This window comes from Schistocerca piceifrons, chromosome 3 (assembly GCF_021461385.2).
Source record: "Schistocerca piceifrons isolate TAMUIC-IGC-003096 chromosome 3, iqSchPice1.1, whole genome shotgun sequence".
Classification (NCBI taxonomy): Eukaryota; Metazoa; Arthropoda; class Insecta; order Orthoptera; family Acrididae; genus Schistocerca; species Schistocerca piceifrons.
This window is the reverse complement of record NC_060140.1, coordinates 446,450,820-446,472,715: the sequence shown is the minus strand read 5'-3', so window position 1 is coordinate 446,472,715 and position 21,896 is coordinate 446,450,820. Positions and strand designations below refer to the sequence as shown.

The window sequence follows — 21,896 nt, the reverse complement described above, 5'->3', positions numbered from 1 at the left end:
ACGTTTCAACAGTAAAAACGTCGTAGCAATGGATATAAATGAAAGAATAGCCCCAGGGTCAAGATGTCTGTACTCACTAAGCAACCCACTCAAAAGTAAAGCTTTGTCAATCACCACAAAGATGAAGATATACAACACCATCATCTGCCCCATAGTACTATACGGTTCAAAAAGCTGGACGCTTACAAAGAATGAATGAGAAAAATTGAATGTTTTCGAAAGAAAAGTAATGAGAAAAGTCTGGGGACCTGTCTCGGAGAATGGCACATGGAGAATTCGAAAGAACAATGAAATTTATCAGTTAATGAAGCAGCCCATCATCCAGAAATTAAAAAGTAGGAGACTGCAATGGGCTGGACATGTGGCCAGAATGTAAAACAACAGGATCACCAAGAAAGCATTTGAAGGAACTCTCCAGGCAACAAGACCATTGGGCCGACCTCGTACAAGGTGGAAAGATGACATAGAGAAGGACATCGCAGCATTAGGAATTTCCGCAGGGTGGAGAGAGGCTGCGAGAGATAGAAGGCGGTGGAAGCTGTATATATATATATATATATATATATATATATATATATATATATATATATATATATATATATAGTGTGTGTGTGTGTGTGTAACATATAAGGGGCAATCAGAAAGATTCTCTTCGAGAGCCGCAGAGCCGCACTGTGCAGAACCTGTATGCTAATCATGCATTATCGCCATGAGCACTGAGGCAGCAATCATCCCACCGGCGCACCAGGCTGAAGATACCCTCTTGGTAAAACACCGTGTTCTGCTGTGTGAAGAAGTCGTAACTGCCTCCTGTACATCTTCGTCCAACAGGAATCGTCGATCTTTCAAGGCCTTTTATAAGGTACCAAAGGCGTGACAATCGCATGGGGAGAGATCAGGACTAGAGGGCGGGTACTCCAGTATCTCCTACTTGAGTGGGCGTAACTCTTGCTTTACGACATTTACGATACGGGAAAGTCCGTTCTTTCACGGAACTTGCCGCACCATCCTACAACGGTAGTTCTCATAAAAATGCTGCCCCATACAAGTTCTTCCGCTAGGGTCGCAGGTTCGAATCCTGCCTCGGGCATGGATGTGTGTGATGTCCTTAGGTTGGTTAGGTTTAAGTAGTTCTAAGTTGTACGGGACTGATGACCTGAGCTGTTAAGTCCTATAGTGCTCACAGCCATTTTGAACACGTTCTTATGAGTGAAAACAGAACTGCAGGGCGAAATGCACAAGAGATACAGGTGAATTATATGTAAAAAATATATGTGAAATATGTGTGACATGTCCATATCCTGTGCGTAATGATCTCGTCCTCTCTTATAACTGCATGCAATGCAGAGTGTCTTTTAAAAGAAAGGACAACCGATTACGATATTTATTTCTCAAGTAGTTCTTTTCGAAAATGAAGCTTCTAAAAGGAGGTGGAAGGAAATGGAGTTAAAATAAACTGTGTACAGTCTCGTGAACTTTTACAATTGTTAGGCACTCATATACAAAATTCGGTCTACTCCTCCTTTGCAAGATGCCCAATAAATTAGGCTTTAAGCTGTGTGACGTGTTGAAGTTCGATTATTTCATTTAACAAGTAAGTTTTATGTAACCCAAATTGGTAGAATACTGTGGGATCATTATCTTCAACATGTCAAAGATTCTCTATGAGAATGAAAGAAATACACATTTTTTTTATTTCTTTCAGACAAGGCGCCGTGTCTTCGGAAATATTTTCGGCGATAGATAAGTGGAATTGGAGCATAATAAGAGTTGGAATATGCAAATACTGTGTTAGTCATGTGTCCAATCTTGTTCGGATTTTGCTATTCCAAATTACGTTTGTTAAATTTTTGTGTAATATTTGACAAAAAAGCTGTAGGTGCTCGCCATTCATTATTATCAAACTTGGCATAATTTTTACTGCTGTGTTCTAAGAATAAAATGAGTTCAGATTTCAAATTGATAAACCACTCCAGCACATTTCCTTTGCTTAGCCCTCTGACGGCAGTACATAAGACAACATTATCGTAACGAGCTTGAAATTCCTCCAGCAGTTCTTTAAATTTTCGATGATTAATTTCAAGTGCAAAATGAAAATTACAACGCTTATGACTGATTTCATAACGTCCATCAACTTGTTATTTGAAATTTAACATGTTACACTTTCTTAATGCAGTAAGCAATGAATGGAGAATGAATTTCTTAAGTTTCATTCCTTCTTATTCAACTATAACAAATAATTGAGGTGTTGAGAACAATAATGGCGTAAAGCGCGCCGCCATCGATTTTGAGACTAACATATATGCATGATCCTGACATCTGTTGATCTTATGGTGAACCAGCTTTATTTATATTTGTAGCCCCACACTGTGCATATGAACATTCACAAAGAGCTGTTCCGCCAATTTCTCGAATGCCCATTTCCATATGGGCCCAAAGCACAGGCAAAATTGTATTGATCTGCGCTGCTCAATTTTGATCTAGGGTTAACAACATAATTTAGTGTCTACGTACTAGTAATACTGTGTAGTCGGAGATGTATCGGCAATTTATCTGAACCCCAAGCCCCCAGACGTCTTTAATGAAAATGGGGATAATGAGGACCACGAGTTGTTGGAACAAGGCATAATTGTGTGTGTGGTGCATTTAGTAACGGTTCTTTATGTTATCATTCTAGTTATACATTAATTACAAACTTTACAACTGTCAAAAGAAACTATTGTCACTAGCCTATATGTGGAAATTTAGTGAATAAGTATTAGCAACATTTATGATCTTAAATATTAATTAATATTTCGTAACATAACAAAGGTACATTAGTTTTTCATAAGCAGTATAGGATGTTGAGACTTGATTCAAAACAGCTCCCACCCATGAGTCTGGCCGTTTGTCTACAAATTTGGTTTCCCCAAACATGTATTTTTCTCTTGTTTCTATGCTTTGGGCCCTTATGGTTCTGAGTACCACAATTATTTACACCCGTCGTTGACAGGCATCCGTCGGTACACACTCTTATTACGCTGCTCGGAGGTAAGCCATTTTCTTCTATAAAATCGTTAATTGCATCCATAAAACCACAAACATTTGTGTGATCCCTCATGGTTATACCATCAAGAAGTCTTCTTCTAGTATCCCATCACTTGTGCAGTAACGGCCAAGTAATGAAAATTGAGCCGTCGAAGTTGTATCTGTACTGGAGTAACAATGCAAGACTTAAATGTTTGCATATTTTACTTTATTAATTACATCCTCAAAGGTGTATTTTAAAATATCTTCTCTGCGCCAGCGACAGGTATGTTCCAAACGCGTAAACTTATTTATTTCAGCCAACATTTGTTTACTGTTTTTACAAACTTTGAAACAAATTATTGGAAACAGTTATCGTACATTGCTTTGCCAATCAACATCCGTAAAAGGTTAGATATTATTTGAAAGAATGTGACATACGACGTATGATACTTTCGTAACAGTCGCATTTACCCAACTTTCACTGACACAACGTTTTATTGACTAAGAAATGTTGATTTTGGATGAACAATTTTTTCTTTTCTTTCTGTTGAATCTAAAAGGAGAGCTACTGTAAATGAATTATGCTCTCTTATGTAATGCGAAATAAACTGCATCTCTTCATTCACCCGTTTTCCGGAATACTAAGCAATTAGCAGTTTCTTCCATGTGTCCGCCTATTAAAAAAAATTATCTTCCCATTTGTATTGGAAACTTTTATTCTCATCGGTTATCTTTCTCTTACTAACTATTTTTGACGGTACACAAGACATCATTTATTCTAAGAAAGATAATCACAACATAAACGTGTACACACACAACCCAAACGCGACTAACGCTCAGGGGCACCGAAACTTAGTGCGCGAATCACAATGACTGCCATGGCGAGGCTGAGGGGCGGCTGGGCGGCACACGGACGATGCAACCCGTTCTTGGCGTCTCCCTCGCGAGCTACTCCCTATGTATGCCTGTAATGTTAGTGAGGTTTCGTGGAGGCGATTAGAACACAGGTCCTGTCAGTAAGAGTCCTCTTGTAACGTTAAGAGCTCTCTTGCCATACGAAAAATCGGAACAGACAGCTTGTAAGCTATTTTGCTCCTTGTATAAATGCTATATATTCTCAGTAACGATTACACGGTATAGTGTATAGAATGCTGCTGAGAGCCGCAGACTTGTAGTCCGGGGTGATATGTTGCAATACAGCATCACCGGTCAATTGCGGTCTAACTGTGTTGGTGAAGCAGTAAATTTCCACAAGGCAGTGACTCCGTCACTGCAATTCACTTTGGAGGTGTGGCGGTGGGACTTGTAGTCCCGTACCACCCTCTCACGATGATAGTGCTACATGAGTCAGGCAAGGGAGCTTTGCCTAACATGGGCGGGTGAAAGTGTGGCGGTGGGACTTGTAGTGTACACTTTTAAACAATAATGTGCAGTTGTTCCGTCAAAAACGACTGCGAGAAAGAAAATTTTGTGCTGCACTGTAAATATGCGCTGGTTCGTCTTATTTCTTGTAGTCAGTTTTAACTATACTGCCAGAGCATCTAAACCATTAGCCACATTGTTTCTCCCGTATACATTCTTTCTCCGTACCTATCATTTCAAACTAAAATTGTATACCCAACAATATGCTGTTATGTTTTCTATCGGCTTATGATTATGATATAACAGAGAGAGGGGGTGGAAAAGGAGATGGACGAAGAGAGGAGGGTGGTGGTGGTGGACAGAGAGAGGAAGGAGAAGGATATAAGGACTTTATCCAATTCCCTTACACATTTAGCAATTGCGAAACGTTGCAGGGTTCGCTAGTGCTTTAATACATGCATGAGATACCACATTAGTCGGTACAACCAGTTTAAGTGCACAGAAGAAAGCCAGAGATGGCAACGAATGGTATAGGAGAAGTCTACAGCGCTTTAATGACAACAGAGAATGACGACACAATATCTTTTATCAAATAAATAACATTCCGTTCAGCGTAAAATCTCATTTTATTCTCATGTTGGTTTACTAGCAGTAGATTAGTTATGACAGTCATCGTATGGTGAAAGAATATTCAGAACAGATTGTGGAATTCGTGTGTGGGGTTTCGCACGTAGGTTCGAGAAACGAGGACAGTATTATACAGTATCTGTTACCGCGGCCGGTTTAAGGTTGAGACCAGAGATCAACTGAGAGACTCTTACACAATAATACGTTCTCATTTTTCAAACGTGTTATTTTCTTCCAAATCACTTGTAAAAATTACGTTAAATAAAATATTATTTCACTAATTTGAGCTACAACAGATGCTGTGTCTCAACTCTGACAACCTCAGAGTAGCATTTAAGTTAATGATTGATGTCTTAACAAAACTCGTACCATCCTGGCCGTTCTTCTTTTCCGTATGTTCATTCCTTCGACGACTCTGCGGATAACCTTTTATTACTTAGGTATCAGTCCAGAATATTTTCAACATCCTTCTAAAGCACCATATGTAAAAAGCTTCGGATTTCTTCTTTTCCTGTTTTCCCACAGTTCATGTTTCACTGCCATAACGTGCTGTCCTCCAAACATCCATCATCATCATCATCATCAAATCAACGATCGAGGACCCTGTAGATCGTGGCGCCGACCTCACAATGCTCCTCCATAGACGGAAATCGTGTGCACTTTGGATCGAGTTGTCACAGACTCCTAGCTGGAAAAGGTCATTCTGTAGCTCATCCTCCCATCGCTTTCTGTGTCTCCCGATTGGACGGGTACCATCAGGTCTTCCCATAAGTACGGCTTTTGCCCGAGAGGTGTCTGATCTCCTAGCAATTTGGCCTGCCAAGCTTATTCTCCGCGATTTCAGGTTTTGAAAGATATTCGGTTGCCTCATCAGCTCATACAATTATTGGTTTTTTCTACGTCTCCACGACGCCAGGCCTAAAGATCCTTCTCATAATTTTTCTTTCGAAGACCAACAAGTTTTCTTCTTCCTTCTCTGTTGTGCTTAGGGTTTCTGTCCCACACAACAATACTGGCACTATCACGCCATTGTATGCTCTAAGTTTTGTCTTAATTGACAGATTCTTGGATGACATTACCTGCTTTAGACTGAAATAAGTTTGAGGCCCATCCACATTACGTTGGTTTATTTCCTATTTTAAATAATTTTGCCTGTTGAACCATGTACGAAGGTATTTAACTCTTTCCAGTTTAGCAAATTTCCATATCCCTACCTGTATGGAAAAACTGGTAGAATCCGACCTCGGGGAAGATCAGTTTGGATTCCGTAGAAATGTTGGAACACGAGAGGCAATACTGACCTTACGACTTATCTTAGAAGAAAGATTAAGGAAAGGCAAACCTACGTTTCTAGCATTTGTATACTTAGAGAAAGCTTTTGACAATGTTGATTGAAATACTCTCTTTCAAATTCTGAAGGTGGCAGGAGTAAAATACAGGGAGCGAAAGCCTATTTGTACAATTTGTACAGAAAGCAGATGGCAGTCATACGAGTCGAGGGGTATGAAAGGGAAGCAGTGGTTGGGAAGGGAGTGAGACAGGGTTGTAGCCTATCCCCGATGTTATTAAATCTGTATATTGAGCAAACAATAAAGGAAACAAAAGAAAAGTCCGGCGTAGGTATTAAAATCCGTGGAGCAGAAATAAAAACTTTGAGGTTCGCCGATGGCATTGTAATTCTGTCAGAGACAGCAAAGGACTTGGAAGATCAGTTGAACGGAACGGACAGTGTCTTGAAAGGAGTGTATAAGATGAACATCAACAAAAGCAAAACGAGGATAATGGAATGTAGTCGAATTAAGTCGGGTGATGCTGAGGGAATTAGATTAGGAAATGAGACACTTAAAGTAGTAAAGGAGTTTTGCTATTTGGGGAGCAAACTAACTGATGATGGTCGAAATAGAGAGGATATAAAATGTAGACTGGCAATGGCAAAGAAAGTGTTTCTGAAGAAAAAAAAATTTGTTAACATTGAGTATAGATTTAATTGTCAGGAAGTCGTTTCTGAAAGTATTTGTGTGGAGTGTAGCCATGTATGGAAGTGAAACGTGGACGATAAATAGCTGAGACAAGAAGAGAATAGAAGCTTTCGAAATGTGGTGCTACAGAAGAATGTTGAAGATCAGATGGGTAGATCACATAATTAATGAGGAGGTATTGAATAGAATTGGGGGAGAAGAGGAACTTGTGGCACAATTTGACTAGAAGAAGGGATCGGTTGGTAGGACATTTTCTGAGACATCGAGGGATAACCAATTTAGTACTGGAGGGCAGCGTGGAGGGTAAAAATCGTAGAGGGAGACCAAGAGATGAATACACTAAGCAGATTCAGAAGGATGTAGGATGCAGTAGGTACTGGGAGGTGAAGAAGCTTGCACAGGATAGAGTAGCATGGAGAGCTGCATCAAACCAGTCTCAGGACTGAAGTCCACAACAACAACCTGTAATGGAAGGTTATTATGGGCTTCTCTTGATATATTCATTACCGTACCTCGGTTTTTTCCGCGTTAATACGTAACCCGATCTTACTTGCATTTTGCGCCAGGTCCTCTACAGTTTCTGTCATCTTTTCCGCGCCGGCCGTTGTGACGGAGCGGTTCCAGGTGCTTCAGTCTCGAGCCGCGCGACCGCTACGGTCGCCGGTTCGACTCCTGCCTCGGGCATGGATGTGTATGATGCCCTTAAGTTAGTTAGGTTTAAGTAGTTCTAAGTGTAGGGGACTGATGACCTCAGATGTTAAGTCCCATAGTTCTCAGAGTCATTTGAGCATCTTTTTCTCTAATTCTGCTGGAACTGCGATGTCGTCTGCATAAACCAATAAATCTGTCCTACCATTTAGTGTCACCCCTTCGTTTTCTTTTTTCATTTCTCATATTACTTTCTCTAGGGCCAGATTAAATAACAATGGTGGAATAGCATCACCTTGTCTCACACCCATTCTGATATGGATTCCTTAAACAGCTCCCTTGGTATTTGACTTGCGCTTTTGGCTCCGCTGTGCACACCTTCACCATGTTTATTAACTTCGCTGGTATACCAAGATTTCTCAGGATGTTGTACATAGTTAATCTGTGGATACTGTCATAAGCCTTTGAGAAGTCCACGAACGTCACCGGAATCAGCTGGTTGAATTCCGATCACTTTTCCCAGATTTGCCTCACGGTGAAAATTTCTCTTACAAATCAAGGCCGATCTTTTATATTAGTGATCAATGTTGTAAAATATTTTCATATACTTGCGAATTTAGTGTTTTCTTAAGCGCAGAAATGGGAGCAAATACTTACCACGAAAAATCCCGCTCTACTATAGCACCATCTCCTCCATGCTATACACGTGATGTAGGGTAACTGCCCCTAGGCATTCGCCAAACCAAACCCTTCCATTGGATTGCCAGGCCAGACGGTACAGCGTGATTCGTCACTCCAAATCAGGCGTTTCGGGTCATCAACGGTCCAGTGTCGTCGCTCTATACGCCAACTCAATTGTCGCTTAAGGTCACTTGCTAGTGAATCTGCTTCCAAAATCCGAATTTTTTCTATGTTAAATCAATATTTAGAGTTTTGTGAACAAAATGGTAGTTAAGTGAATCGATTCCGACATCGGGAACATGTTTAAAAACAAATTTAAATATACGTCGGTATGCGGCAACGACCGCGTTTCCGCTGCAGTCTGATGTTAAATGGTGTCATTATTATTTGCGTTCACCTAGAAGCGTGAGACGTGAAAAAAAACAAGGTTTCCCAGTACAACTGAAGGAAAGTAACGGAAAGCGTTTAATTTGTAATTACATAGGACGAAAAAACAGCTTTTCTCTGAGTTACTTTAATACGTTTTTCGGTTTGTATTTCCGTCTTTGAGAGCGTGTTTCCCTGGGAAAGTAAGCGTGTATCATGTTGAAATTGATATCACTTACTAACGTCGGTGGTCGCTTCGCTGTGTCAAGATCTGAAGCTTGTAAATGAAGGCAGCGCGGAGTTAGGGTATTTTATGCGCTCGCGATGTGTCTGATTTATGCGATTCTCTCACTGTCACCTGTTTGGACTTGTCCCGTTATAAGGGGACAGCTAGAATATCCCGTTATAAGGGGACAGCTAGAATACCTAATACTTCGGGACTACAAGTCCCACCGCCACACCTTCACCTGCGCATGTTAGTCAAATTCCTTCTGCCTGACGCATGTAATACTATCACGGGACTACAAGCCGCAATAGACCGGTGATGCTGTATTGTAACGTATCACAAAATAAAGCGCATCGCAGGCACAGACCCGGGAACTAAATAATCCCGTCTGACAAATGGGCATGGGCAATTGATGCAACCAAAGAGACCTCTAACAGAGAACGAATGAGTGTAGTGTAAGCTGTCTCTTTAGTGGACTTGTTGCATATTCTAAGTGTCCTGCCAATGAAACGCAACCTTTGGCTCGCGTTCCCCACAATATTATCTATGTGGTCTTTCCAACTGAAGTTGTTCTTAATTTTAACATCGAGGTACTTAGTTGAATTGACAGCCTTGAGAATTGTACTATTTATCGAGTAATCGAATTCCAACGGATTTCTTTTGGAACTCATGTGGATCGCCTCACACTTTTCGTTATTTAGCGTCAACTGCCACCTGCCACACCATACAGCAATCTTTTCTAAATCACTTTGCAACTAATACTGGTCTTCGGATGACCTTACTAGACGGTAAATTACAGCATCATCTGCGAACAACCTAAGAGAACTGCTCAGATTGTCACCCAGGTCATTTATATAGATCAGGAACAGCAGAGGTCCCAGGACGCTTCCCTGGGGAGCACCTGATATCACTTCAGTTTCATTCGATGAGAAGGAACAGAGAACAGATCGTCGAAAGAAAAGAATTCCGCACGAATAATGGGCCCATGAGGTAACTAAAGAGGTCAGAATAGCACAGAGGGGCAAGAAGGGGAAGAGAGAACAGATGAAATGAACCTTTAAACTGTATTTCCCAAGAATCAAATTTTCTGACATTTTATGCAACAAAAAACCATTTGAGCTGGAGGTTAAAATTTTTTGTGATATTTCAGGCTACCATTTGGCGAAGAGTAGACTGCACACACCAGCTCACTATCACCAGAAGGAAAAATATACCCTTATTAATTATAAATTCATTATTATTATAAATTAATTATTTTGATTGTCTGATTTATGTATGTATAGTAAAAAACTATTGATAGAAATCATTTGATTGTAGTCTATTTTTTACATAACACTGTAATAAATGTGTGCACAAAGTTTTAAGCATCTAGCAAAAATAGTTAATAAGTCTATAGACTTCAAACGTAGGCTGGCAGGAAAAATTTCAAATTACTGACCGATATAAATGTTTATATCGAAGCTATTCTGATTATTCTTATACCAAAATCGTTATCCTCAAAACGCTTTCATTGTCTTAAAATTTCTTTGTGTTCAGAGTTCACATTATGTAGTTAGACCATCACAAACTTAATGAAAATTATTACTGTTTTTCCAGCCGTTCACTGGCAAGTTACCTTAACACTGACTACAGAAACCTGTGGCTTATGATGAAGTCCTCGACCATTCTATACCATTCTCTTTACCTTCTTACACAGTCATTCTGCTAACTGGACAGCTGGTATCATTTTGGAAGCCATGGGTGATCCCTTCCGCTGATTTCTTGCGATTTTTTACAACCACCCACCGCAGTGGGCGACGATCGCTGTCTCTCAGTACAAACGTTTGTTTAACTGTGGCTATTCCTTCGCTTCTCCACTTTGCAATCTCATCTCCAACAGTCAAATGCGGCAGCTTTAATAGGGTTGAAATTTTCCTGAGGGATTCGTTAGTCGGGTGACATCCAGTGACAAGTCCTCATTCGAAGCGGGGCCAACAAGATACAAGGGCCCTGTGGCGAGCGACAGAGCACGTGACACTACAGGTCTTACGAGTTGCAGCGAACGTCTCCAGCGGGGAGAGAGTAACTATTTGAGACCCACTCCCTCGATAACAAATGACAAAATTAAGTGCTTTATTGGGTACCTTCTCACTGACCTACTGATTATCCCGTGGGCTCAAGCGTAGCAGAGCGTTCACGATGTATGTCGGACAAGGCAACTAGTTTGATGTCACAAGTTCGTTGCGTGGCCCGAGTTCCCCGTTGGCCTCGATTCAAAGTCACTCAGGTAGTGATCTAGTGGTCAGCTCCACATTACAAAGAAATGTCCTGCTGCTTCTGGTACGATAACCTACTTTGCTCACACAGATGCCAATATTAGAACGTAGATGTATTTGATATTAACGTTTTGTTTTCGTTGTATGAGTACAGATAGCGTAATAATGTATGTACTCGATTTACTAAAGGTAGATCGTTTGTAGAGCTGTTTAAAGGAGTCATGTAGTGTGTTTCGTTTAAAAGGATTAATTGAGGATTAATTGGAATATCCTCCCCTCAAAGAATCGTTTGTTTTGGATATCTTACCGGCAACGAAAATTCATCTGAAGTTAGTGAAGGTTATGAACAACCAGTTCTTTTATTTTCCTTATATAAAAATGGGAAGTTGTATTCAAACTTGGCTTTCCCGTTTGGAGAAAATCGTAATGAATGACGCCCGAAAATTGCAACCATAGATAAAAACAAACAACAGAAAAATGCACAATATGACACCTGACAATTCTTAATTCAGAGAGTATGAAACAACTGACGGAACATTTTTCGCGAAATTTGGCTACGAGAAAATTTTGTGAAATATATGTGCCACTTTTGCTGGATTCTGGCTAAAACCAGATACAAAAACTAATTTCTCTGCAGTTTTTGGTCAAGTTTGGAAATGTGCTATTTCATTGTTGTGAATGAGAAGTTTAAAACAGGAGCAAAAATGTAATCGAAAAACCACCACAAATGTATGATGTGATGCGATATGTTTTGTTGTGGCAGCCGTAAATGGGCATTTTAGAGACGTTTCAGAATCAGACTTGAGTAATACACTCTACTCACAGGAAAAAGATAGACAAAATGCGTCGGCCAAATAAAGGTGTGAGATGCAACGCGATTTTTTTTACCTAAGCAGCCCTCTTTCACAGCCAGAGCCGAGAAACTATGTTGGCAGTGGTATTTGGTTTCTTTCCTACGTAAATTAATAGGGAGCCGTCAGCATTGCGCCCCGTAATACGGTGTCAGTACAAACAGCAAACAACTTCTTCTGAAATAACTCAGAGACAAGTGAAAAGCAGTGCAAGTGGTAGCCGGCCGTGGTGGCCGAGCGGTTCTAGGCGCTACAGTCTGGAACCGCGCAACTGCTACGATCGCAGGTTCGAATCTTGCCTCGGGCATGGATGTGTGTGATGTCCTTTGGTTAGTTAGGTTTAAGTAGTTCTAAGTTCTAGGGGACTGATGACCTCAGAAGTTAAGTCCCATAGTGCTCAGAGCCATTTTTTGAAGTGCAAGTGGTAAACACTGTTTGCATCAGCGTTGGCTTCTAAGTGGATTACGTAAACAGATGACATAGTCATGTTTTAAATTAGTAGTCACTCGTGAGAAGTATGGCGCCTTAACATTGGAGTGCTGAAAAGATATATCCGAAACCTCAGTACTGGGATTCTAGTCATTTTAGGTGACTCCTGGGACTGAGATGTCCGCTAATGTAGCGTCAATATCGACAGCTGATTGTCGTTGCCAACTGCATTCCACATTCCATGCTGACGGAGGGGTCCGAGAACTTGTTTGATGCACTGCTAGCAGCTCAGAAACAAACCATGGTGAGTACGAGAGCCGATGAGCGAGCGCACGGTCAAATGAGAGCACTGTTTCGCACTAACAGTGAAGCAAACACGTGATTGAATGACATTATTATGTTACGTCGCGTTACGTTAGTCATAGTCGATAAAACCTGCGAAGTAGTATCTCTGGAACGTAGAAAGAAATTAGAGACGTACGTTCAATGTAAGTGCAGTACAGTGAAACTACCTGACATCAAGTAAGGCTAATGTTTTCACGAGCCAGACCATAGACCCAAAGCGAAAGTAGAATCATATTAATACGATCAGCTGCCGACGGGCGATGATACATATCAACGGGGACAGGTGAAAATCTGTGCCCCGACCGGGACTCGAACCCGGTATCTCCTGCTTACATGGCAGACGCTCTATCCATCTGAGCCACCGAGGGCACAGAGGATAGCGCGACTGGAGGGACTATCTCACGCACGCCTCCCGCGAGACCCACATTCTCACCTTGTATGTCCATACACTACATACGTAGTGTTCCACCCCAACACACTCATTACTTGTGGAAGACATTCTTTCCAAGTCCCGTAAGAGTTCGGGGAATATGTGTGCATCTGCACAGAAGAAGAAGGTCATGGACGGTATTGCCAGACCTATATACCTGTATGGATATGGTGTCTGTACTTTCGGACATATCCGAAAGAGCGGACACCATATCCATATAAGTACATAGACCCAAAGGTCTCGGCTTCTATCCCAAGTACGTCTTAGGACTTCTAGGGGTCATTTCTTTCACATCTGGCAATGTTTGCTGATATGAAAAATGGCGATTTTCACCTGGTTAAGAGTTCATGTTAAACTGTAAGTCCCCATGTAAATGGCTGGGTAATGGCTGGGTAACTTGGTTCAAAGGTCAGAGGAAGACAATGGCACACGACCTCCAATTGGACTCTGCCCAGTACAGCACTGCCGCTTTCAAACCAGCCTTTGGGTTGATGACACCCCCACAATGAAATTACTTAACATTAAGAAAGACTATGCCTTTCTTTTGTTTTTGTCATGTGCTGGGTTACTATAAACGATTAATTCGTTTTCAGAGCCCTTTATTTTCCAAAATATTACGTGTACAATTATGATTGATGCATGAAGCGAACAGTAAACTCCCCAGGTTTGCATTTTGCACACTAAAAATCTTCTATGAATGCCCCTTTCAAACGACACACGTCCAAGGGGGAGTCAGTCCGTTCCACATCATACGTAGTAATATCCTGTCAATGGTCCTCACAGCAGCATTGATGCATTCTCAGAGTTTTTCCAGTGTTTTTGGTAGTCGGGGTACGTAAACACGGTTCTTAATCTATCCCCAAGGAGAACACGAGCCGTTAGGTCATGCGGCCTGGGGGACCAAGGAAAAATTTGGAAATTTGTGGTAAGTTTCTATGGGACCAAACTGCTGAGGTCATCGGTCCCTAAGCTTACACACTTCTTAATCTAACTTACACTAATGACAACACACACACACACCCATGCCCGAGGGAGGACTCGAACCTCCGACTGGGGAAGCCGCGCGAAACGTGACAAGACGCCTCAGACCGCGGGGCGGTGACCAAGGGAAGAGAGCCATGTCGTCTTTCCTACTACGGCTAGTCCACCGATGCGCAAGTGTGTCGTTTAGGTAGCTGGGAACATCTGTGCCCCAATGAGAGGTGTCTGGTCTTGCTGGATGATGAAATTCTCGAAATCAGCAGCCAATGAAGGAAACCACTACAACTGCAACACATCAAGATAAAAGGTACCCGTCACAGTCTTCTTAAAGAAATGAAACGGCTCGTACATCTTCCTCTGTGACATCGCACTGAAAACAACCTTCGTCCATGTGCTACAACTTCATGAGGATTTTCACTGTTTTACGCTCTCACATCGTGTCGATTAAGCTTTCCAGGTAAATGGAATGTTATTTCGTAGCTGAGTATTATCTTGGAGACGAAATATTTTCGCTGAATTTCTTCCTGCGCTGTGACGCAAAATCGAAGCTGCCGACCTTAGTCTTCTGGTTTTAATGGCTGCATGAGCGGCAGACGGTACAGTTCGAAATTTAACATCCATTGCAAAATCTTCCACACAGCCTGCTGCGGTATTCCGAGTTCGGGTTGGCGCAGACTGTCATTTTCCGGATTGCATACGAAACTGTACCTCACCCTCTCGAAGGTTGTATCTGGCACATAGGGTCGACCGGTGTTTTTCTGTTTAAAGAGACAACTAATGACCCTCAGTTTTCAATACCAATGCACAATGTTGTGTTTACATGACAGTTCATTTCACAATTCCTTCTGAATGTACGCTGCATTGTTATAACAGATAAACATCTCCCATATTCCAATACACACAAACTCTTTTCTTGCTTTGTCGCCATTTTGTCAAGGCACTGCACTCATAAAGTCAACGAGTGGCCACAATGCAAACTCGGTGAATTCACGGTTGAATTCATGCGTCAAACATATTACATACAACACTATCGAAAAACTGAACTTTGAAATCGAATAAGTCATTTATAGTAGCCCTGTGTTTCAGCCTCAGGTTACCAGTTTCGACTTCTTACCAAGTTACCTTCAGGTAATTTTCACCATTTTGAGTTCCACCTTTAGGAAATGGTGTACAGTATTCCAGGATCGGCTGGGCACCCACTTCCACATTCTAGGAAGGCAGCAGCATGCGAACGAATTTATCTTTCTCCCTTCTTGCTTACACCAGTCATTACAGACTATTAATAAAGGAAACAAATTTTACATATGACTCTGCAACCAAATGGACTTCGAATAATTAATTTTCGTCTAGGTCGCTTAAGAAGCTTTCATTCCTTATATGAAGTATCGCTGCTTACATCCCTGGATGCGTAACTTGGAACTCCCGATTAAAGTTTTCGTACAACTGAAAAGGTACTTCATGTACCGAAGCAAAATTCAATAAGGAAATCATTTATTTAAAGAAAATACTATGGTGATAGAACAATATGACGTTGACATTTTTCTCTTCTGTAGCAGGGTATGCGTTCGATTATTAACGTCAAATAATTTTTTTCCTATAGGTTCCAGCCGTAGGTAAGTATTCGTTACGCAGTAACTTGTCAACTGAAGTAGCCTGTGCCGGACTGCGAGGCGAACTTGCACACCTGTCTTTCGTGCGCATAATACCGCGATTTGTCCTAACTTTTCATTTATTTACGTAAGAAAGGCATTTTGGAATATAGGGGTGGCCAAAACTATGGACACACCAAAAACATAGCGCATTGCCATTCTTAATACTGTGTAAGAAAACCGTTGGCATTCAAACTAGTTTCCTCGTCTTGGAAAAGATAAATGCAGGTCCTGTATGGTCTCCATGGGATTCTTACGTCATTCTTCCTGCAAAATCGTGGTAAGTTCAGCTAAGGATGATGGAGGTGCATGGCGATCACGCACCCTTCTCTCCAAAGTAGACCACAAAGGCTCAATAATACTGAGGTCTGGTGACTGTGGTGGCCATGGCAGATGTGACAATTCGTCTTCGTGCTCACAGAACGAGTCCTCGATGATGCGAGATGTGCGGACAGTGCCTTGTCCTCTTGGAATACGGGATCACCATTTGGGGACAATAATTGTACAATTAATATACCAGATCAGCCAAAATGGTCACATAAACCTTAGAAGTAACGCCACATGCAGAGTAAATATGGGGCCCATGGAATACCATCATATGGCTGCAAAAACATCACCGATCTCCCGTCATGTTACACTCTTGGGATGTAAACTCGGCCGAAAGTTGGAAACTGTGTGAAAGAAGACTCATCCGACCAAATGACGTTCCTACATTGCTCGACTGTCCAAGTTTTAAAGCTTCGGGATCACATTTTCCTGTTGTGGATACTTGCATCACTGACGTGCGGTTTTAAAATTCCATCTCGCCCTACGATTCGCAGATTATGGAGCCCCCTTCATCTTGCTTTGTTCTGGCAAGGTTCCCAAGTGTAACATTCAGTTCTGCAGTGACACTTGCAGCTGTCGTCCTCTTGGTTTTCTCCACAATCCTTTTTAATGACCGTTTGCCACTATCACCCAACACACTTATGCGGCCGCGTTGTGACTTAGCTGATGATGTTTTCTTTCGTTGTGTGCGGTATAAAATTTCGATGTGGTGCCCCTCGAAACACGGAACCCTTCTGCTACCTTCGTTACACAGGCGCCCACCGTATGAGCACCAACAATGTTGCCACGTTGGAGTTCACGTAGCTCCGACATAGCACACTCACAATCAGACAGAAGACTGTTCTGAGAACAACTGGCAGTCGCAACATACGGAGGACGTCGCACAGACAGCGTCCGTGATCAAATACAACAGCGCATCCTGCAGGATTGGCCAGCATCTGAATTATGTTGAAGCATGCGTTTTTCTCGGTGTTCCCATATTTTTGTACAAACCGTGAAAGTATCATCATTAGGGACCGGATTATATGCATTTGCATGTTGCATATGTATTTGCATATTCGAATCCTTTTCACCGGTTATTGCATATTTAACAAAAAACTAATGACGATGCTTACTTTCGCTCTTTGTTTACAAAATTTTAAAAAATTTGACAAGCGGTCTCTAGCTCGATCTAGTTTTGATGTATCACAGATTGACCGCGACCTAGAACTGCGTGCAATCGATAACCGAGAGACTGCTACCCTAGCGAAATAATTACAGAACAGGAACAGGCAGACAGTCGATGCTCCGGCGCACGCACCCACGGTTAATCCGCTTCGCTGTCATACCGTACGCGTCGGCAACAATTGAACTACGCAAGCTTTTAGTCGCAAGTCCGTTGTCTCAGTTTAGCTTTCTGCTCACTTGTACACAGTTGAACTTGCTTACGACTTACAGTGTGAAACGTGTTGCGCGCCATGCCACCCGAAAAAAGAAACGTTGTTTCCTGGATAGCTGACCATCCTGGAACATTTACATACGACGTAATTGTTTTACGTTGTCGAGTTTGTGAGAAAAACGTTTAGTGCAAAAAAAAGTTTCAAATAGACCAGCATGTCAAGACAAGTCGTCATATCGCAGGAATGCAGAAGAAGAGACCACGACAACAGCTTCTGACAACAGCAAGTTGCAGTAGCAGGGATCTGTCCAAAGGTAACAAAAAGAGTTGGTTTAATATGGATCTAAGTGAAGAATTCAATGCAAGCAATATTCCTCTTCACAAACTTCACAAACCCTATCCTCAAAGACTTCCTGCGCAAATATTGCTTAAATCAAAATATACCAGATCAATAAACATTGCGTTAAAATTACATACCGACAATCTACGTAAATGTTCTGGAAGAAATACGCAATGAACTCAAGGGCAGCATTACCTGGATCTCAGCTGATGAAACTACAGACACTTGTCGCCTTCATATTGCAAATTTAATTGTTGGTGCTTTAAAAGAAGACCCTCCTTCTTCCTATTTAGCGGCCTGCAAAGAACTTCAAAAAGTAAATCATTCTATGATCGCCAGCTTTGTGAATCAGGATATTGGAAAAATATTTCCAGAATCTTCTGCAGATAAAAGGGTGTTTGCGTTTATTGCAGATGCTGTTCTCCATATAATCAAATCAGGGAAAGCCCTCCGAGTATTTTATCCCAATCTGATTCATGTGACGTGCTTTGCTCATAGAGTACATCGTTTTGCTGGAGAAGTACATTCCACTTTGCGAATGTAAATAAACTTATTTCATCCACAAAGGAAGTGTTTCTAAAGGCTCCTGCTCGCATCCAAACCTACAAACAAAAACTACCAAATGGGCCTTTACCTCCCGAACTAGTGGTAACTCGTTGGTGTACGTGGGTCGAAGCCGTGTTGTTTTACAATGAACATTTCGAGGCCATTAGAGGGGTAGTAGACGACTTTGGCAGTTTCCCAGTGCAAAGAAGGTTTTAATGATTCCTGTATGAAAAAAGACGGTGCTGTGATTAGCACTCAGTTTTCCATATACCTGCAGGTACTAAAAGACTTAAAACTCAAGGTGTTGAATGAATATATTCAGTTAACGAATAAAATTATTCTAGTGAATTCGTCATTGCCGGAGGTGTTTCCAAGAAACTAAAAAGTTTGAAAACATCTTAAACAATAACCCAGGATTTGAACCCCTGTGCCAAATTATTAGTTTTATCAATGGGATGGGTGAAATTTTACCAGAAACAGTAAGTGCCAACATAGCAGCCAAATTCATATACTGCCCAGTTGCCTCAGTTGATGTAGAACGGTCCTTTTCTGCTTATAAAAATGTTTTGAGCTATCGAAGATTTGGAATGGTGCTTGGTCGTTTATGTTCACAACAGTAGAAAAATGTAAAATTAATTAAAAGTTAATGCTGTTCAAAAATATTCATGATTGTATGTTGTTTTATAAATAAAATATTACGGAGTTTTTGAGTGTCCCCTTCTGCGTGTGATTTATCTCGAAATTGGTCCTGTACATGTGGACTGTTTCACTGCGACTCACTCGCGTTGTATCCGCTTGTCACAGACAACAAAAGCAAAGAAGGAACCATTTTTGTAACACGGTATGCATCCCCATTTTGCAAAGTTTTAGAAAATAATCCTAGAAAGGGCGCCTCCCTAACCTCTACCAGAAAGCATTCAGAAAATGATATCAGCGTTTTAAATGCACCGATTTTTCGCGTGACCACCGCTCTTCCTCGTAATTTATACGCAAAGGTTCGACTTCCAGATATAATGCACGCAGTAACTACCATGTTTTTTTTATTATTTAATCTAGCATATTTCGACACTTTTAGTACAGTTTTAAGCATTTTTATGCATATTTGCGTGTTTTTATGATAATCCAGTCTGTAATTATCATATACCCGACTCATGCTGGTGTGCTTTGCAGTCCTGACAGGAACGCTATAGAGGTGAGTTGGAACGGAGCTCTTAGTGGTTGCTAGGCGGTTAGGATATTACAGAGACGGTTAGGATATTACAGATTGAAAGTTCAGCTGATACTGGAATGCTCCAAATCAAGAAGCCACTTGTGTACCGCACTGAAGTCAAACAAACAATCTCCTAAGACTAACTCATGACCGTCACCAAGGACGATTAACGATTATTGTCCGAACTGAAATTGGCATTGGTGGTCGATAGTCCCCACCTGGTGAAGTTCAGCGGCTGAATTGCAAGTCCATCCAGTTGACGCCATATTGGGTGACTTGCGTATCAGTGAAGATGAAATGATGTTGAGGACAACACAACACCCAGTCCCCCAGCGGAGAAAATCTCTGCCCTGGCCGGGAATCGAAGCCGGACCCGCTGAATTGCACTCACGCACGCTGACCACTCAGGTAAGGGAGCGCACTGTCCTGAATAATCAGTTCCGTAAGCCGCACATGCTGTAGTAGTGTACTACCTTCAAAAATCGGAGCAGAAGCACATGAATTTAACAGCGTGGTAAGACATGCATTAGCTTCCGTGCCATATAGTACTATAAAACCTCAAGAAAGTCACACATAACACGCAGAAACCTGGAAACCGTGTGCAGTACGTCCTTGGCTTAGGCAGTTAAGTCTGGTGGGATAAAATGCTGTATCTGTTGCTTAAAGCTGCTAGTATTAGCTTATTAAATCAGAGGTACACAAGATAGCGTCTCGTGTTTGTCAGACAGTCAGATGTGTCGTGGCTCCGTAAATACATGGGATGGATTTCCGGATTCCTACAACTACACTTACATCTACAACTATACTCCACAAGCAATCTGACGGTGTGTGGCGAAGGACAGTCTGTGTACTACTGTCATTTGCCCCTTCTCCTGTTCCACTCACTATTGATTCGCTGGAAGAATGATTGGTCATAAACCTCCCTGTGGGCTCTAATCAGTCTAATTTTGTATTTCCGTGGTTTTGATGGGAGGACATGGTCTGCTTACAGTTTATAAGGTTAGTTGACAACTTAGTGACTTACAGCAGTTGGGGTAGCAACAGAACGATGCAGCATACACTCTTTAGGCATAGTCCGTTAATGGTTTGATGAAAATTGTGAATTATTTCAAACGTAGCTCCGATTGCCACTCGCACCTAATTGAAGCCAAACAAGAAATTTATGTGATTCGGTGGAGCGATCTAGTTGTCCCTTAAATGCCCCGTGCTAGAGTAACGTGGAACTGTTATTCAGTATAGAAACGCCATCGAGAGGCTGTTCGTTTAAAATATATTCGCACCTTCGATAAAAATTTAAAAGTTGTTGTTTTCCGCTTAAAACAAATAATTTTGTTCAAATTAAATATCTACTAGCCAGCTTCGACCTTAGCATCTTTTCCATACAGAGGCACACAGTACATACCTGCACTCGCGTCTAATGAAAATATTTTTCACATTGCAACTGCATGCGTCGCTCTGGTAGCGTATAGTCTTGTTTAATAGTAAAGTTGACGTCGAAGCCAGTGAGTAGTATATTAATTCGAATAAATTTATTTGCCACTAGAGGAAAATGATGACAATGAAAAATCGCTCCAGCTGCTTGACTAATGTAGAATAGATCACAGTTTTAATTAATTATAAGTTTCAATACAGTGTCACAAAACATCCAGTAAACTGCTCAAACTAATTTTATGCTTTGTTTATATTGCAACGAAATATTTTCCACGAGAATGTTGCTGACAAGTAGTTCTGTCACTAACATACTGTATATCTGTTTTTGTTTCTTGTTTTTTATAAATTTCATTCGTGATTTATTCAAATCGTGTGAGTATTTGTTTCCTGAACGATTATATTGTGCAATTTATATACATCCTACACTAATGGTTATAAACAAACTGAAATTATTCTCCAATGGAATTAATATGTGAGATACGTAGCTGTAACCCAAAGTGCTAAAGCAGGCCAGCATCAAAATTATTTTTCACTCCTTGTGACAACAAATACTTATCTAGGGCAACGCAAACAACAGCATGATGCACAATCAACCTTAACACTCACCCACATAACACACATACAGACTTGAAATCTAGTAACAGGTTTGCAGAATGCAAAGGCAATGCTACCATCACATGGAATATGTCAAGGAATTCCCGTAGACTGTGCAAAACTCGTTGGGAATACGAAGTGGATTTTCCATTCATTATGATGACAGCACAGAGAAACGTTCTCCAGACACTATGCACTTACATGCACATGGCGAGGATACTCTGCTGCCCCA

General features: G+C 41.3%; 1 protein-coding gene and 1 non-coding gene across 2 annotated transcripts in view; both read right to left on the bottom strand.

The window, feature by feature from the left end:
• The window catches only part of LOC124788733 (juvenile hormone esterase), a 181,259-nt gene that overhangs the window by 122,694 nt on the left and 36,669 nt on the right, over positions 1-21,896 (bottom strand). The gene's annotated exons all lie outside the window — the stretch shown is intronic.
• Positions 13,073-13,147, bottom strand: Trnat-ugu. Its single transcript has one exon. It is a non-coding gene; the product is annotated as a tRNA-Thr (tRNA).